This window comes from Quercus robur, chromosome 3 (genome assembly GCF_932294415.1).
Source record: "Quercus robur chromosome 3, dhQueRobu3.1, whole genome shotgun sequence".
Taxonomy (NCBI): Eukaryota; Viridiplantae; Streptophyta; class Magnoliopsida; order Fagales; family Fagaceae; genus Quercus; species Quercus robur.
This window is the reverse complement of record NC_065536.1, coordinates 16,699,851-16,709,637: the sequence shown is the minus strand read 5'-3', so window position 1 is coordinate 16,709,637 and position 9,787 is coordinate 16,699,851. Positions and strand designations below refer to the sequence as shown.

Here is a 9,787-nt window from a genome sequence, read left to right as displayed (position 1 = left end):
AATAAAAGGAGCCAAATGAACACACCAGAATAAGTTCGAAGACAATGTTTTGATTGACCTTGACCAGTTTGGTTTCCCACACCTTAAGAGCTTTTGACCGAAAAAGAAGTAGAAGAAGGCAAGAAAGAACTCAGCTTCCTCTGAGCTTGAAGCACTTAGAGATGGACAGGTCGAAGATAGTGTTCTTGTAGGAGAGTAGAGATTCAAGCTCAATGCCACAACTGCAGAGGAAATGAACAATCATGCAAATCATGGTTATTTCTTTATTTATTTATTTATTTATAAATTTAAGTTTTGGCTTTATAAGTATTTAAAACTATACACGAGCATCGAATGTACACAAACAAGATAGCGTACTTGAGAATATGTAAAACACTTGTGAAGCTTAAATCAGATTTTCGAGACCAACAAGCTCTCTCAATGTGATCATGCCCAAAGGCTTTATGAACGGGGATTTCCAAGTTGATAGCTTCTGATAAACTTGTTGCATGGTTGGACGAGAATGTGGATTGGTGTGCAAGCATGCCAATGCTATCTTTGCCACTAAACCCACATTCTCCGCAACTTGCCCAGTAGGCAGTGCAAGCCGTTGATCCAATACATCTTCTAATAGCACATCATAGGAAGATGATGCAAATGAGGTTGATAGAAATGATGAGATCAAATCACCCGGATGCTTTCCCATAATTACTTCTAATGTGACTACTCCAAAGCTATAAACGTCGCACTTTTCACTTACTTCCATTGTATAAGCATGTTCTGAAAGTAAAAGATCAGAGTTTTACTATTCTTTCACTTTGTAGAAGCAAGTTTGCAATAACATTTCTATTCATATAGAAAATTCCTTTGGAATTAGGTGGAGGGGGCAACTAAAGGAATTGAATTTTGCTAAAATTTTGAAGGTCAAATAAGAAAAAGGGAATTCTTTTCTTATAGAGAGAAGGGGTGGGGCTACCTATGTATTATGTCATCTTAAAAAAATTTCCTTGAACCTAGTAGTATTACGGGTAGTGCAAGCAAAATTTTGATTTAAACTGTTCACCAAATAATTAAATCTAGTTTGAAAGAATTGACCAGTTGGAAAATAAGGCTCACTCTGTAAAATGTGATTCTTCAATAAGTACAAATTAGTTGGATGTATTTATGCACAATTACTATGTAAAAAAAAAATTAAAATCTCAACAATTGAAATTATAAAGAACATTTTTATTTTATTTTATTGTAATAGTGATTATGACCCCAAATAAAAGAGGTGACCATATATATTATCAAGGGTTGTGACCTCCAATCTTGTATTTTTATTTTTTAATCCCAATCAAGATGATATTGAAAATATTATTTTCATTCCTAATTCAACAAAGTACTATAATTATTAACCAAACCTACTAGCTCAAATAGTGACAACCATACACAACATTATGTAGTTAAACAAATTTTAAAGGACAAAGTTTGGAGGAATTTCCTCCAACTCATTAAGTTGTTATTTATAAGACTATTCACATATATTATTTACACAAATCACATAACTCATATAAAAAGTCATGTGACTAAAAGTACATGCAGATAGCCTCTTTAATAGCCACATAGCTAGTTGGTGGAGGTTTGCTCAAAACCGGTTTGGAGGTAAACTTTTTCCAATTTTAAAAGACAATCAATGCCAATTGAAATAACATTAATAAGACAACAGACACAACAATAGTCACAATGCGGATATAGATGATGTGATTGTTGTTAATAAAAGTAGAGTTAGTAAGTCCATGTAAAAATTTATGTTACTTCAATCATAAGATTGTAAAAAATGTAATGTACATGTAGATAGCCTCTTTAATAGCCACATAGCTAGTTGGAGGAGGTTTCCTCAAAACTGGTTTGGAGGTAAACTTTTTCCAATTTTAAAAGACAAACAATGCCAATTGAAATAACATTAATAAGACAAAAGACACAAAAATAGTCACAACACAGATATAGATGATATGATTGTTGTTAATAAAAGTAGAGTTAGTAAGTCCATGTAAAAATTTATGTTACTTCAATCATAAGATTGTGGAAAATGTAATGTCCCTAACAATATACTTAACATACCTGGAGCAGTGTATCCAAAGGTGCCAACGAATGAAGTTCAATAAGATGTGTCAGAATTCATAATCCTAGCTATGCCAAAGTCACAGACATGAGCTTCATACTCCGAATCTAATAGAACATTCTTACTTGATATGTCACGATGAATTATTGGATGTGAGCAGTCATTATGCATATAAGATAGAGCACTTGCCACACCTTTGACAACATTTACCCTTTTAACCCAATCAAAGTTCGGTGCTAATTCATCATAGTTTAGTATCTTTTCCAAGCTCCCACCGTCCAAGAACTCATAAACTAAAAGCAAGTGTCGTGGATGTGAGCAAAAACCATGAAGTTTCACAATGTTGCGATGTCGTATTTCAGTTAGACTACGTATCTCATTGGTGAAAGCTTTTAGATTGACCACACTATCTTCAGAGAGTGCATGAAGTTTCTTCACTGCAAAAACTTCACCTGTTGGTAGTTTAGCTTTATAAACAATTCCATACCCGCCTACTCCAATGCAATGTTTTTCATCAAAATCCTCTGTTGCTTCAATAATGTTTTCATAAACCATTTTCCCATCATAGCTCCATACTGCAAACATATTTTGATGTTTTGCTTCTTTTGGTTTAATTTCTGTCTTTGTCTCTCTTGAGCGAATATATAATGTGATTCCAACAATGATAAATATTAGTACGACGATGCCCAAAAGGATGAAAATTAGTGTCATAACTTTATTCCACTTTTTAACAAGAGGATTGTGGCTAATTGTAGAAGGGCAAGCTTTCAATCCAGTGGCATTGCCACACAAGCCCTTATTATTTCTAAATACTTTTATAAGTGCCTCACGAAATGCATTGAAATTTGGAATAGGACCCTCCAGTTGATTGTACGACAAATCAATGGAGGTCAAGCCTAACAATTGATCAAAATTTGATGGAATATTTCCAAAGAGTGCATTGTGGGAAAGATTCAAGAATTCTAACATTTTCAAATCTCCAAGTTGTTGTGGTATCTCTCCCATTAGAAAATTTTTGCTAAGATCAAGATTTTGGAGATATTGCAAATTGCCAATTTGAAGTGGGATGTATTTGCTTAACTGATTGTTGCTCAAATTCAAGACCAACAAGTTTGTACAATTCCCTAGTTCGGGAATTAGGCCACTTAGATTATTTTTGGCAAGATTAAGATGCATTAGATTTGATAGTGTCCCAAAATTGTAAGGAATGTGCCCAAAAATTTTGTTATTGGCTAGATTAAGCTCTAACAAAAATGTTAGCTTACCTAATTCCTTTGGAATCTCCCCATATAGCTTATTTGAGGAGAGGTCAAGCCAATGTAATTTACTTGCATCTCCAAGCTTAGGAGGTATTCTACTTGAAATATCATTGTTAGAGATTTTCAAGCTTGTCAAGTTTTGACATTGCCCCCAATTAGTTGAAAGTTCACCATAAAAGTTATTATAACTCAACTCCATGTAATCTAAGTGTGGATATACTCCAAAATTGTCTCCTATATTTCCAGTAAGTTGATTTCCTCCAAGCCGGACTCTGAAAAGGCTAGTGCAATTTCTCACCGATTTTGGTATTGAACCAATAAAATGATTATCGCTTGCAGTGAAGTTCTCAAGCAATCCACCAATGCACACATTTTCAGGCAAATGACCGGTGAATTGGTTGTATGATAAAGAAAATGTTTTTAAGTGAGTGAGATTGTTCATTTCAAAAGGAATAGAACCACTCAACTTATTCGAGAACAATGACAAAAATACGAGTTTGGTTAAGTTTCCAAAAGAAACAGGGATGGAACCTGTGAGATTGTTTTTATATAACACGAGCTCAGTTAGAGAACTTAACATTCCTAATTCTTGAGGAATGGAACCAGAAAGTTGGTTCTCAAAAAGATGTAGAAGGGTTAGATTGTTTATGTTTCCAAGAGAAGCAGGGATGGTACCTGTGAGATTGTTTGTTGATAAATCAATGTCAGTTAAAGAACTTAGCATTCCTAATTCTTGAGGGATGGAACCAGAAAGTTGGTTTCCATAAAGATATAGAGTGGTTAGGTTGCTTAAGTTCCCAAGAGAAATAGGGATGGTACCTGTGAGACTGTTTATTCCTAGCTGAAGGCCAATAAGAGATCTTAGCATTCCTAATTCATGAGGCATAGAACCTGAAAGTTGGTTCTCATAAAGATATAGAGAGGTTAGGTTGCTTAAGTTTCCAAGAGAAGTAGGGATGGTACCTGTGAGATTGTTTGTTGATAACTCAAGGTCTGTTAGAGAACTTAGCATTCCTAATTCTTGAGGGATGGAACCAGAAAGTTGGTTCCTATAAAGATCTAGAATGGTTAGGTTGCTTAAGTTTCCAAGAGATGCAGGGATGACACCAATGAGATTATTTGACGATAAATCAAGTTCACTCAAAGAAGTTAATCCTCCTAGTTCTTGAGGGATAAGGCCACTCATACGATTTGCAGCAAGGTAAAAGACGTGCAGACTTGTCAATTGGCCTATTTCGGAAGGAATTATTCCAGTGAATTGATTATAAGAAAGGTTTAGAACTGAGAGTTTAGAGAGGTGAACAATATTTGTGGGGATGGTTCCAAATAGTGAGTTGTAAGAAAGGTCAACACTGAGTAGATTGGGGAAGGATTGAAAGCTTAGATCGTGAAGTGTACCTTCCAAACTGTGACTTGAAAGGTTTAGATGGGTGATGCTTTCAGACTTGTCGTCGCAATTTATTCCAACCCAATTGCAAGGATTGCTTCCAGCCCAAGAGGACAAGAAAGACTGGCTTTTACTGTGAAGGTTGGTTTTCCATTTTAGAAGAGCCTTTGCTTCCTTTCTTTCTTCTGCTACCTTAACCTTATTGTTAGTGTAAACGAAAGGAGAAGTTACAGAGGAAACAGAAGCAGTGGATGAACAAACGAAATCAAGGATGACGACAACAAGAAGGAAGAAGACTAGAGATGAAATGAATTGGTTGAAGACTGGTTTGTTTGAAAGGGATGTCATTATGTTGGTGGATGAAGGATGAACTTTTACACTATGGTTGGAGTAGTGGATGAATGATTTCAAATGGATTGAGAGGTATTTATAGAAGGGATTGGAATATTTGGTTGGCTAAATTTTTGGTTAAATATATTTAGAGGAATCTTCTTACGTGTTCGGTTATTATCTAGGTGTGCTTTACTGCTTTTATCGTATGACGGCTAAGTCAACTAAAATGATCACGTGACAATTAAATCGTTCTGTGATCTAAAAACATTCACGGATATATATTAACTCAAAAACCTCATTTACCAGATGAAGCTGGCAAAACCCAAGTGATTGCTTACTTTTCCATACAGACCGTACTAATAAATTGAAGTGAGTAGAAACAATAGCTACTATTGCTTACTTTTCCATGTAGACCATACTAAGGAAATTAATTGCAAATTATTTGGCATGTCTACAGGAATGGGGCAGTCACTTGGAACGGATTAATGTAGTTTTGAGGCTTAAAGTGACAACTTTAAATGCGATTATTGCTTATAATAATATTTATTTAATTTTTTTAAAGTTATAATGTTGGATTTTAGTAATGAATTTGTCTAGAGAACTATAATAGAGAGAGAAAGAAAGAGTTTATTGATTTTATTCAACTTTTTTGTGTTTGGGAGATTGGAAATTTGCACTCTAAAAGTATTGCAAATAGAATAAAGTGATAGAGTGCAGAACGTTTAAAGAAGGATTGTTTTTTAAAATAATTTTTATTGATTAAAATTCTAGGGCTTCATAAAAATTTGTCAATGTGAAATATATAGAGAGTGCATTCTATTTGTCAATAAAGAACATTATTTATTTATGGGCAAGAGTTAAATACAGTACTTAAGTGTTGTTTTTTAGGTTTCCTTCTTAAAATTCAGTCATGTTGATTTTTTCTCATAGGATAAAAATGTATTTTTTAGTTAAGTAGCCACATGGCTAAATCTTAAGAGAGGAACCTAAGGAATAGCACCTAAGGTACTATACCTAAATTCTATCCTTTATTTATTTATTGCTAGGTGAATGTCCTTTATTTATTTATTTATTTATTTCCAAGTGAAGGGGACCTTAAATAAAATTTCTACACTTTAATTAACATAGATACATGGGAGTATATTCTAATAATATATAGAGTGGATCCTTCTTTCATTTAGGGGCCTTAGCTTGTCTCTCCTTTTGCCACTAACTACCATACTGCTTGACTTGTAGTCTGATTCACCTTTTAGAGAATGCAATTTCATTGGAAGATTGGTCGTTCAGTGTTAAAAAGTATCAAATAATATACAATAAAAAAAGTAGGTACACTTTTTTTACCTCATTTTCTCCTTTTTCTTTTTCTTTTTTTTGACCGGCCCCTCTTCCTTTCACACAACTTTTCTTCTTTTATGTGCATAATGTATTTATAGTAGCATAGCGGTGATAACAGGACAAGGAGTAGGTAGGTAAGAATCGGTTGTTTGCGAGAGTGGTTTTAAGACTAAAAACTATTTTACATCTTTTTTTTTCCACAATTCTAACGTGACAAATTATAGAAGTTTTTCTATCACTTATATGTAGGCTTACTGTTTTTTTTTCTCTACCATGTTACAGTTTTGGCAAAAAAAAAAAAAAAAAAAAATTTGTAAAATAATTTATGTTTTCTCACTAAAGAATAGTGTTTTGGGCTATCTGATTAATGCCAACTTTTCTTCTTTTCACACTCGCAAGGGACAGACAATTAATTAGGCTTTCAATTGATTTGGCTAGTTAAACCATGATTAATAACTTAACGTGGCGTTGTTTGGGTCCAAATCCTATCTAATTTTTTATATCAATCAATTTGTTAGCTTGTTTGGTTACATCAACTTGTCAAAGATTTTGGAGGAACTAAGGGTTCATCGTTACCATGTGGCATTATTTTATTAAAATTGGTAACATTTAATTTACTCAAAATAAGGTTAATTAACAAGATCCCCAATTTGCCTAAAATTGAGCGTTATTCGACTCAATTATTATACTCAACAGTTTAAATAGTCTTCTACTCGGCTTATAGTGGCTGTGTGTTTGTATTTTTTTTTTTTTTTTTTTTTTTTTTTTTGCTGTGTGTGTGTTTGTATATAATTATGTATGTATTTATTTATTTATATGTTTATAAACATAATTTAAAATCTTCATATTTTATAAGCTTAAGTACAATTATTGAATTAATACCTACAAGCTTAGTTTTACGTAAATGCGTATCCAATGCACTTGCATCTATGGACATAGCAACATCACCACTAAGCCCAACAACCGTGTGATTGAAAACGTCTATAAGTGGAGGGGATGCTGAGTTGCTCACCATAAACTTTGAAGTCATTAGGCTTTTTACTCCTATGACTTACACCTTCAAAAAAATTCATAAGCAAGTTTAGCTCTTGCATCAACTTTGAGATTCTTTTTAGTTTTTATTGAATATGAAACCACAATAAACAAAAATATGAAAAATTTAAATTCAAAAATTAAAGTTGACAAAGAAGAATTTTGGAAAAAAATTGTGGTAATACAAGTAGGAGGTAGTTTTATTTTTAAAATGTTGCTTAATGCACGAACGACGACAAGCATGAAAATATTAAAACTTATTTTGTTTGTGATTTCATTAAGAATGTCTATTGAACAACCATAATCATTAATTAATCAATTGTATCAAAAAGTTTTCACAATACCTTGTTACTGACAAAATCAACGTATACTCAATCATAGAATATATTTTAAAGACATCCTATGTTTGTGTATATAGGCTAGGTTAGATTAGCTTGCCCATCATAGTTGTAAACTAGGGCTCTTAAGTCTTAATCCATTCCTTAATCATTCATGAAAATCCATCTATTCCTTAATTATTCATGAAAATCCTTATTAGGGTTTATATCCTTTATATTCATAATTGAGTGCTTATTCTCCATAAGGTTCTATATAAAAGAAATTTGGAGAAATTTCTAAGGGAGTTTGTGCTGTTGATCTTCATGACATTTCATAACTACAGAAGATTTTTTTTTTTTTTTTTTTTTTTGAACTAATAAGGGTGTCTATACATCTACCAATATCTGATTATTCCCGTGGGTATATGCAGTTTGTCCCACACACATTAGATTATTATAAAAAGTAATCCCTTGAAGGTGGTTCCAAAATGATGACATAAAGTTTCGTACTCAATATCTCATAGATATTATATAGCTCTAAGAAATTTCTTGTCTTTACATAAAATAATATCTTCTTGCTTCTTTTTTTGGGCTTGGTAATTAATTCATGCATGCATTAAAAGGGATTTGAAACTATGGTTTCACCCACTACTCCGTATTTATAGACCAAAGTGGTATTAGGCCCCAGAGGTCAGGAGTGAACAATAGCAACATTAGAAATGAGCTAAAATTTTCCAACTCCACAATAACCAACCTGTGATAAACTGTATCTCTGAACTCTGCTTTTGATAAAAATGAAAAATGTCAACATTTTCACAAAAGCTAGTGGTTTGATAGAGAAAATGTGATGAATAAATTTTGTGTGTGTGTGTAGTTATTTGGGTGAAGGTGGCTTGGTCAAGCATTAAAGAGAGACTAATTGGTCGAGACCAACTTCCCGTGCATTAGGAGAGGGTAACTCGAGACAGTAACAGAGACAGACAAATAGAATTTCATTTTCATCTTTGACAAGAAATGTTTTCCCTGTGGTTACCCTTTTTTTTTTTCTTCTATCTTTTTTGGGTTTGAATTAAATTAAGAATTTTTTAGGTAAAGAAGTTAAGAAATGTTATCCCTCTGTCATTATTGCTTGATCTGTATGTTTTGATTTTCTCGTAGACTCATGCTAGATTAATTAACAAGCTCTATCCTCTCGGTGAAACACTTTTGAGATCAGCGTCGTCATCATCATTCGGTGGATTTGTGATTTGTTGCGAGTAAAGATACAGACTACCAAGGGGTGGGATGGGTTTGGGTGATGGTTGTTCATCCTAGAGCTTTGGATTGGGTCCATCTTTACTTAGAGAAACAGAGCCTGAAAAAATCTCAGAGAAATCTAAATAGAATAGAGAGAATTTCATTGATCAAAATGGAATACACGAAGTTAATGAATAAAATACACAGTGCTCTGTTTATATACACAGTGAGCATAACTAACTATCAAATGTGGCGCCAAAGTCAGTTAGCTAAACTTCTAGAATCATACACGTGTCAATTGCGACTAACTACTTCCTAGAATCACAGGAATCAAATCCTCAGCGCTCTTGAATGAAGAACTCGTGATGTGGAACTGCTTCAATTGCTTCCCAGACTTCAGTGCCACTCTGGTCAGATATTGATGCATCCTGTGTGGCTTGGTCCCTGCACTGCCTATCAGCTAGTGCTGCACTCCTTACGACCCCCGTGGCTTGGTTAATGCTCTTCACCTCAGCAACAACTGCACTAGCCATCACACTTGTATCTTGTCTCATGCTACTCTGCCCTGCATTATGCCCTGCAGTATGCCCTGCAATTTTAACACTCCCCCTCAAGAGCACAGCTCTTGCCTTCTGACTTGACTTAGGTGGGGAAGGATACTCCACTACATGAGCAAAGATATTGATTACACCCAATCTAGTGATCAATCTCAAATAGTTTTCAACTCCTAAGGCTTTTGTAAAAACATCCGCCAACTGATTTTTGGTTGAGACATAGAAGGTCTTAAGAGTACCATCAAGAATCC

At 33.9% G+C, this 9,787-nt stretch overlaps 1 pseudogene; it reads right to left on the bottom strand.

Moving 5' to 3' along the window:
• Positions 1 to 336: 336 nt before the first annotated feature.
• LOC126719324 (MDIS1-interacting receptor like kinase 2-like) lies at positions 337 to 5,160 on the bottom strand (annotated as a pseudogene).
• Between the last annotated feature and the right edge of the window lie 4,627 nt (positions 5,161 to 9,787).